This window comes from Triticum dicoccoides, chromosome 3B (genome assembly GCF_002162155.2).
Source record: "Triticum dicoccoides isolate Atlit2015 ecotype Zavitan chromosome 3B, WEW_v2.0, whole genome shotgun sequence".
NCBI classification, from domain to species: Eukaryota; Viridiplantae; Streptophyta; class Magnoliopsida; order Poales; family Poaceae; genus Triticum; species Triticum dicoccoides.
Window position 1 is genome coordinate 146,882,758 of NC_041385.1, and position 10,823 is coordinate 146,893,580.

Consider the following 10,823-nt stretch of genomic DNA (forward strand, 5'->3'; position numbering starts at 1 on the left):
TACCATGGGTATCAAGACTAGCAAAGCTTAATGGGAAAGGAAGGGGTAAAGTGGTGAGGTTACAGCAATGGCTAAGCAAAGTATGGTGGCTAACTTACGCATATAAGAGCGAGAAGAGAACAAGCGGAACGGTCGTGAAGCTAGCAATGATCAAGAAGTGATCCTGAACTCCTACTTACGTCAAACATAACCCAAAGACTGTGTTCACTTCCCGGACTCCGCCGAAAAGAGACCATCACGGCTACACACACGGTTGATGCGTTTTCATTCGTATCTGGTGTCAACTTATCTACAACCATACATTAACAAATTCCCATCTGCCACATAACCGCAGGCACGGCTCTCGAAAGTTTATACCCTACAGGGGTGTCCCAACTTAGCCCATCACAAGCTCTCACGGTCAACGAAGGATATTCCTTCTCCCAGGAAGACCCGATCAGTCTCGGAATTCCGGTTTACAAGACATTTCGACAATTGGTAAAACAAGACCAGCAAAGCCGCCCGATGTGCCGACAAATCCCGACAGGAGTCGCACGTATCTCGTTCTCAGGGTACACCGGATGAGCCAGACGTTGGATTGGCATAGACCCTGGTTGCCCAGGGGGCGTCGGACATCGCTTGGTTTGGACCAGCACTTAGAGAAGCACTGGCCCTAGGGATGTAAACGGATCGGATCGGATCGGATAATGCTTTTACCATATCCTTTACCATATCTTTGGTCGAATTCGAAGCGGAGCAGATAATGACCGGATGCGGATTTGAATGCGGATTATGTCGGACTACGGATTCGGAGCGAAAGCGGAGTAAATTCGGACCGGAAACGGACTATAATTATCGGATGATACGCGCAAAGACATGGTTTATTTCTACTAAGAAAACAATATGAAAACACGTTTTCATCCAAGCGCATAATAGTAGAGAGTGGCATTTTAAAGTTATAAATCACCAGTATAGCAATAATATGTAGTGCCGATAAGATGTGGATAGCATTACACATAGAGTCCAAGACAAAGGTCATACTTAAGAAATACTTAATACAATCGAAGTTTTTATTTATTATGAAAGGCAAGTATTCGATCAAGTAGAAGCCGGTAATCATCCTTGATTTCTCTTCAACATGGTGTTCTTCCAATCCATTGGCATCACCCTGTGGGAATGAAAAGAGATACTAGATGCTACACTTGACAATCAGAGAAATTATTGATACTTAGCTCTGGACAATTAAGTAGTTCGAATACACATGCGTCAATTCTGAGGTGTATATATCCACATGATTAATCTGTAACTTCTTTGTGTGTGTGTGTATAGAGAGAAGAGAAACTGATAGAGTTTACCTTGTTGTCTAGGTATTCATCATGTTTATTTCATCGCATTAGTTCATTCATGCATGTAGTCATGTCCAACCAACTTAGCTGCGGCCATGTAGTCGCGTGAAGATGAGATCATGTGTACATGCAAGCTAGTACTGGGTTAGACAATTAGAAAATAAAAGCATATAGATTAGGGAAGATGCACTTGAGCACGACAGGTTAGTCATGTCAAGTTGTGAGCGTCACATGGCGTCGTGTGTGTGGTACAAATGTGTGTATGTGCCGTTGCATTAGCAAGTAGTCTATCTGCATGGATGTGTTATTTAGCTAGCTGCGTTCGCTGCGGAGCCGGAGCGGCTGAGTCACGTGGCAGATCGATGAGGAGAAAGAATCGGGAGCAATCAGTTGTGGCTTGGTCCTGTGCGTGCATATCCAACGTTCTGCAGACTTGGTTGCTACTCAAAGTGAAGCTAGCCGGTTGAGTAAGAGTCGGAAGTAGTTGTGGGGTTTGTACGTGCGTCTGTGTGCGTGGAGTTAGTGGGTGAGTGGCTGCGTGTTGGCCGTGTAACACTGGCTACTTAAGCCCATGTATTTGCATTGTGTCAGGTGTGAGAAGATATAGAGAAAAGGCAAAGTTGTGTGTACCAAGAGTCGCTGTGTGTATCTTATTCAACCTCTAGATTTGTATTCTTCTATCTTGCGGGTGTGAGAGTCTTCTTCCTCCTCTGGCTGCGCCAACATTTGGTATTCAGAGCCATGGTGACTGAAGGTTCGCGCACTCCGTCCCCGGGTCGCCGCCGTGTCTCGGCCTCGCCGGTGGTGCGCCGAGGCCGGAGCCCGACGCCGCGTGACTGCCGCGAGGTGGTGGTGCAGCAGGAAGTCGTCCACCAGGCCAGCAGCACCGTCGTCTACCCGCCGCTGACGGTGACGAACTACTTCGAGTGGTCGCTGATCATGAAGGTGAACATGGAGGCCCAACGCGTGTGGGACGCCATCGAGGGAGGCGGGAGCTTTAGCTAGGATAGGGCGGCGCTTGCGGCAATTCTGCGAGCCGTGCCGGAGGAGATGCACTCCACGCTTGCCGTGAAGGCGACGACAAAGGAGGCATGGGATGCCATCAAGATCATGCGGGTCGGCGATGCCCGCATCTGTGAGGCCAAGGCGCAGACTCTCCTCAAGGAGTTTGATACCGTCCGCATGAGGAGCGACGAGACCCTCGATGAGCTCGCCATGCGCATGAACGGGATCCCCAACAAGTTGCGCACGCTCGGCGAGAACCTCGACGAGGTGAAGGTCGTCAAGAAGCTTCTCCGCATCGTGGCGTCCAAGTATACTCAGGTAGCTATTGCCATTGAACAGCTTCTTGATCTTAAAACCATGTCCATGGAAGAGCTTGTGGGAAGGCTCAAAACGGTGGAGGACCGGAGCGACTTGGACGAGGGCTCCAGCAACTACGACCAGGGTGGTGGGAGCCGTCTGCTCCTCACGGAGGGGGAGTGGCTTGCTCGCCACCGCAACGGCGCCAGCAAGAAGAAGGGCATCTTCGACATACGCAAGGTGCGTTGCTACAACTGCCAAGAGTACGAGCATTACTCTAAGGACTACGCCGAGCCAAGGAAGCAGCGGGCGCTTCTTGCTGCCGCGATGGCCGACGACGAGCCGGGGCTGCTTTGAAGATCGACATGGAGGTGTTCGTATAAACGACAACAAGGTTAAGGGGGTGATTTATAGAGTTTACCTTGTTGTCTAGGTATTCATCATGTTTATTTCATCGCATTAGTTCGTTCATGCATGTAGTCATGTCCAACCAACTTAGGTGCGACCATGTAGTCACGTGAAGATGAGATCATGTGTACATGCAAGCTAGTACTGGGTTAGATAATTAGAAAATAAATGCATATAGATTAGGGAAGATGCACTTGAGCACGACAGGTTAGTCATGTCAAGTTGTGAGCGTCACATGGCGTCGTGCGTGTGGAACAAATGTGTGTATGTGCCGTTGCATTAGCAAGTAGTCTATCTGCATGGATGTGTTAGCTAGCTAGCTGCGTTCGTTGTGGAGCCAGAGCGGCTGAGTCGCGTGGCAGATCAACAAGGAGAAAGAATCGGGAGCAATCAGTTGTGGCTTGGTCCTGTGCGTGCATATCCAACGTTCTGCAGACTTGGTTGCTACTCAAAGTGAAGCTAGCCGGTTGAGTAAGAGTCAGAAGTAGTTGTGGGGTTTGTACGTGCGTCTGTGTGCGTGGAGTTAGTGGGTGAGTGGCTGCGTGTTGGCCGTGTAACACTGGGTACTTAAGCCCATGTATTTGCATTGTGTCAGGTGTGAGAAGATATAGAGAAAAGGCAAAGTTGTGTGTGCCAAGAGTCTCTGTGTGTATCTTCTTCAACCTCTAGACTTGTGTTCTTCTATCTTGCATGTGTGAGAGTCTTCTTCCTCCTACGGCTGCGCCAACAGAAACATCAAGCACCAGATATTGCATTGATGCACGTACTATACATACATGACTAATTCAATTATATTGATATCTGATCGGTAACTAACAACATACATATTCAATCATGAGTACAGATATATATATATATATATATAAATGTAAATCTAACCTGATCGGCATGTGATTCGTAACTAGCAAGTAGCAGCACACATATAGAAGGCATATATTAGTAAAACTAATCCATACGTGCAAAGAGGATAAATGCTGGTAATATATACTAACATACATATGAGAATTGCCGGTATAACTGCATACCTGAACTTCTTGCTCCTGATGCAGTTTATCAGCCTCTTATTCAAGATCCGTTCCTTGATTATCCTATGTATCAGCAGCATGAAATTTAAGGAAAATATTGTTATTACTTAAAAGAAATAAAATAGCAGTAATGTTCAAGAGGCAATCAGACATACTTGCATAGCTAGCCTCTCCCCTATAGTTGAAGTACTCATGGTATAATGGAAATTGTCATCATCACTACCAGCTTCTGCTTGTGACTACAAAGTCCAGGAAATATATTAGCATTAGATGATGTATAGGGAATTAATGATCATGAAGGCAAGTCCCTTGAAAAATTAGTAAGAGCGGTAGAGAGGGTAGGGCCTTACCTTTTCGTCAAGCTGTTCCTCAAGACTCATATTAGCAATAAGTGTTTCCACAACCTCCAGATCGTTCACAATAGAACCAAGTCTATCCCCTCTTTTATTGTCATTTTTCCTAGATGCAGCAACCCAGTCCTTTGTACATATTAATGCTTCTACCACATGGGGGTCAAGACGACTGCGGAATGGATCAATAACACGACCACCGGCACTGAAAGCTGCTTCCGAGGTAACAGTGGACACTTGTATGGCCAAAACATCACGAGCAAGCATTGATAACACATGATATACATCTTGATGTGTTTTCCACCATGATAAGATATCAAAGTTCTCAAAAGCAACCTTTGAAAGCCTTACTGTAGCTTCTGCCATGTACTTATCCAAGTCAGTGTCGCCATCATTAGCCCCATGAGTGCCCTGCTGAGACAGAAAATAATCATCTTCATCTTCTACCATAAGATCAGTCACACCTTCTTGGGAAGTGGTAGTACAACTAGGTCCATCAGTGCTCTGTGAATACTTAGAAGCATATGCTTGGTACATCTGCTTCACAGCAATAATCAACTCTTCTACTTTACCATGATACATTAGTTCCCCATGAACCTTTCTCATGTAATGTTCAATTCCACTTCTCTTGTATCTAGGGTCATGAAAGAAGGCAACCACAAGAGCAAGATTTGACTTCCTCCAGTACTTATCAAATTTTGTTTGCATAGAAGCTGCCATCTTTTTAATAGTAGTACCACTACTTTTACGCCAACCAGAAATTAAAGCCTTGATCTCACAGAAGCCTTTATGGAACAAGTTTGCTATTGGATATTGATTACCTGATAGCAGAGTAGTGAGATCATCAAACTTCTTCAAGCATCTACAAAGAGTAAGCGCCTTGTCCCAATCATCAGCTGTTGGAGCAAACTTATCAAACTTCTTTTTGTCAATCTCATGCAACCTATCAAAGGCCTTCTTATAATATAGGGCATCACTCAACATGTGGTATGTAGAATTCCACCTCGTTTGGACATCCAGCCGTAGACCTTTTTCTGTGGACAACCCACACTCAGATGCACACTTATAGAATTCCTCCTCCAACTGAGGCGATGATTTTACTGCCAAAACAAATGCCTTAACACCCCAAACTGCATTTGAAATCTGATCAAGACCATCTCTAGCAACCAAATTAAGAACATGATTTGCACATCTCACATGAAAGAAGTCACCATCACAAACTAGAGGGGAATACTCTTTCAGTTTACTAGTGACATGTTTAACACAAACTTCATTTGAAGATGCATTGTCCAAAGTAAGAGAAAACATTTTTTTCTCAATAAACCAGCGCAAAATGCAAGCAATAAATTCTCCAGACATGTTAAGACCAGTATGGCACCCTTCTACATGCATAAATTTGATGATCCTTTTCTAAATAATCCATTCATCATCAATCCAATGCACAGTGACACACATGTACCCTTTATTCTGATTTGATGTCCACATGTCCATTGTGGTGCTAAAATGACAGTTAATTGTTTTGAAATACTCATACAGCTTATCCTTTTCTGTTTCAAACATAGCCACTATTTCATTTCTAACAGTGTTACGGTTCTTCAGAGGAAATGAAGGGCACAAGGATTTGATGAAGTCACGGAAGTATTCATGCTCAACAATATTGAAGGTATTCATGCATGATTATTGCCAAGTGGAGCTTTCTCAAGAAAGACTCTTGATCGTACTTATAAGCCTCAACAGCAACAGAACCATGTCCCTTCTTCTCTACTTTGAGCAACTGTTGGCCTGACTTCACACTATGCATCTTAATATGGTTCAAGAAGACTGATGTCCCATTCCTGCTATTTCTCTTTGCATCATAAGTGCAGTACTTGCATTTAGCCCATGCTTCCTTAACTTTCTTGCCATCTACCACCACCATCTTGAGAAACTTATCAAAATGGTCCCAACATTCTGATGTGGTCTTCTTTTGTTTCTTCCCTACAGGCTCATTGACTCCTGCATCCTGAATATCGCTCTCCGGATCAATCACTTCATTTGCAACTTCATTTCCACTGCCAATATTCAGCGGTTCTTCATCTTGACTTTCAGCTGGGGGTGATACAACCATACTGTGAACTGAACCTGCACTTGTTCTTTCAGATGTTGATCTCTTCCCCGATATCTTATTCAGACGATCTATTCAAAGAATAACAATACAAAAGTAATCGGTCACTTTTTAATGATCAAAGGAATTAATATATGAGAAGGATCAGCAAGAAAGACATTAAACGTCATAAATTCAGTGTTTTGTAGTCTATTAAGATAAAGCCTACTCGACTACTACAAACTTGCCATTGTCATGTATGGGTGTCAATCATGGCCGTGAGCAACACTGATTTTGCTCTGCGTGAATCTAAATTGAATAATACGTGGGTGCCGAAGTGAAGTGGCATGCTGCAGTTTGCCTGCAACTGAAGCCAATTACACATGTACTAGAATGTTTTTCTATCCTGATAAGTTGAACTAGCTGGGTGTGTCGGTTCAGTGTTTAAATCAGGTTTGTGTTGAAAAGTGGACTTGCATAAATGTTCAGGAATTTGTTCTACAGAAAAGGTTGGCTGATAATCGAATAAGAAAAGGGCTAGTGTTGGCCGGAACCAAATACTACTGTCTCTTTCTGTCTCCTCTATTTTTCAGTTACTCTATTTTTCATTGGAAGTCTGAAGCATACATCTTTCTGAAATACAACATGTGTGTGAGTCTACATAAAGTAGACAGAGGCAAGAGAGATTGTGAGGGTTTGACCATAAATACATTGATTCAGCAAGACGTGTTAGTGCAAGAAGCTAACCCAAGGCCCAAGCAAGCAAGCAATCGGATTGATTTCTAGAGCTAGCTACTGTATTCATTGCTTCCAACCTGGTGAGTTTAGAGGAGTATGTGTGTATGTGCTAATGGTCACGTTCTATCGGTGTATTACTGATGGCAAACTGCGTCGACGCGGACCCACGTCGGATCCATGGAGACCACCATTAAGACGGCGGACGTTTACCATCGTCGCTTCCGGGCTTCCGATCATGGCCGTGAGAAGCGCCGGCCATGCCTGTAGAGGCTCTACGACGCTGGCGTGCGTTTTGGTGTGGTGTGGGCGTGCAACATCTCACGGCATCAATTGACAGCCGGACATGATCATAGATCATCGGTGCTTTACCTTGCGCGGGACTATGTGCATCTACGAATTCACTTACCTCCGTTTTTGGCACCAACTGACTGGCCACGGTCATGGGCATCTTTCACCATGGTTGAACCACTAGAGTACCGGACTATCGGAGAGATCAGAGATGCAGTCGGCGGTCGGGGAAAAGCAACAATGCAAGATGGCAATGGAGAGACCGAGAGAGTGATAAGTATGCGCTATCTCCGTTGTGCTACCAATTTTACAAGCGGTGATTGCATACGAGATTATGGTAGAGTATATCCTAGGGGCGATTGCAAATCAACAATGACTAACTTAAGTTGGCATATGGACCGGGTCGTCTCGTCTGGGTCTGGGCTTATTTTATCGGATATAATCTGGTTTTCTTTCCTCGGATAATCCACATCCGTCGGATACTAGGGATACCATATCCGCTACCATATCCGTCGGATATCCGATTAATCGAAATCCGTATCCGCATCCATATCCGGCGGATACACATAATTGTGTACCATATCCTCAAAAACGGATGCAAATGCAGATTCGGCGCGGAAATTATCCGTACCATTTACATCCCTAACTAGCCCGGGGGGGTTAAAATAAAGATGACCCTCGGGTTGGCCGACCCAAGGGAAAGGTATAGGTGGTGGTGAGGCAAATGGTAAAACCAAGGTTGGGCCTTGCTGGAGGAGTTTTATTCAAAGCGAACTGTCAAGGGGGTCCCATAAATACCCCAACCGCGTAAGGAACGCAAAATCAAGGAACATAACACCGGTATGACGGAAACTAGGGCGGCAAGAGTGGAAACAAAACACCAAGCATAAGGCCGAGCCTTCCACCCTTTACCAAGTATATAGATGCATTAATTAAATAAGAGATATTGTGATATCCCAACATAATCCTGTCCACCATGGAGCAATTTTCAACTTCACCTGCAACTAACAATGCTATAAGAGGGGCTGAGCAAAGCGGTAACATAGCCAAGCAACGGTTTGCTAGGAAGGGTGAAAAGGTTAGAGGCTGACATGGCAATTTGGGGGCTTGAGCAACAAGAGATAGGTAGCGCGGCAAAGCGATAGAACGAAGCAACTAGCATAGCAATGATAGTAGTGAGATCCAGAGTAACGGTCATCTTGCCTGAAATCCCGCTAGGAAGAAGAACGAGTCCATGAAGAATATGAAGCCACGGAGATGAACCAAACGTAGCCGAACGAATCCTCACGATCGCAACGAAATGGGAACTATCGAGAAGAAGCACACAACATGGTAAACACACCACACATATACATGACATGATGCACAACCAAGCATGATGCATGACAAAGCTACATGAAGCTACTCATGGCAAGAGATGATGCAAACAAGAGCAACACATCAAGGCAAGTTTAAATGAGGCTGGAAACAACATATAACAATTCCGGTAAGTCCTCATGTGCAAATTTAGAAATTGGCCCAGAACTGAATAACCCTTATGTTCAAGTTGTTAAGCAGCAAGTTAAGATGCACCAAGATGATCTACACGAAATTCTAGTCAAGTTACATATAAAGTTCATTTAGTTCGGAGCTACAGCCTAGAAGATATGAGCAAAACAAGTCAAACATGGCATTGATGCAAAATGCATACAAATATCAAGCAAACACTCTCAAAACATGGATGCAACATGATAAGATGAAACTACATGCAAGTTTCATATAGAGCAGACTCAAAACGGAGCAACGGTTCAACACATACACTATACAAGTTCGAAGGACAAGCTGTCCAAAATAGCAACTAGGCATCTAGCAAGCATCAAAACAATATGCTACAACATCTCAATGTGAAAACAAAAGGCATGGGCATGAAGTACAGGTAAAGCATGACAAAACATGAACACTAAGCTATCTCCAGAAAACAGCATAACATGCTCAAAAGGACATGGCAAGATTGCAAATAATAACAGTTTCAGACTTAGCAGAAATAACATCAGGTTGCAATGTTTAGAGCTATCAAATCACATGTTACAAGAAGTTATCATGGCAAACTAAGGCATGGCATTCTAATACTACAGACAAGGAACAAAACTCCCTTACTGCACTAATTCCAAAGATCAACAGAAAACATGGTAGCATCCATGCAAACATGGCAAACGATATGACAGATTCAGACATGGCAGGAACAACAATAAGTAGGCATGTTGGTGAGCTTGTACCACTCACCACAGAGCAATACATGGCATGACATGGTAACCAAAAGTAAGAAGACATGTTTGTGAATCTAAGCATGTCAAGAGCAAGTTCATAGGGTGCATGGATCACTAGGAAAGCTCGTGGCAAAACTGAACTTAATGTTAACAGGCTGACAGCAAAATTATATAGCAATTTGAGAGCAAGATTACAACAAGCTACAGCAAGCTATAAATGCAACCAGGGGCATGTATGGATAGAGCATTACATGTATAATAAAACATCCTTAGTGAACAACTCCAGATTATGCATAGAATGACCTGTAGCAGCAGGTTTACATAGCATCATGATATAACAGATTCAGCCTAGCAAAACAGCAACAACAAGTACCCTATTCACGAGCTCAATGCACTCACTACAAGACCCATAAAAAATACATGGATTTCACCACTGTAAATATGGCATGATGTAGCTCAAAACACATGTAGACATCTAACTCATAAGATGCACACACAAAATGCAATGAAAAAGACAAAACAGCAAGTTATGTTAACAGACAACAGATAACATCATATGACACTCTTGCAACGATGATTAGGGCATCAAGATGTACTCAAACAAGCATGGCATAATGGAATGAAATGAAGAACATCTCATGATGAACATTTTGATATATCGCACTCACAAAACGGGGTAGCACACAGAAAGTTATGGCATGTTGAACAGGGCACCAGAATGCAAAGTTTCCAGGACTTGGACGTTTTATACCTCCCGAATCTAGGGTTGAACCGGGCACGCAAGACGAGGCAGCGGCAGATCTGGTCAACAGCGACGAGGCAGATGGCCCGGGGAGGCCGGGGACGGCCGGCGAAGGGGCGCTCTGGCCGGATCCAGCCGTATCCGGCGCGGCGGTGACGGAGGACGACGCCGGGCGGCGAGGAGCACGGGGCGAGGCGGCGGCATGCGCAGGGGCTCACGGGGCACCGCGGGGACGGGCGGCGGGGTCCCGGCGGGCGGCGGTGCTAGGCGCGAGGTAGCGGACGGTGACGGGGCATGACGGCGGGGCGGCGGACCG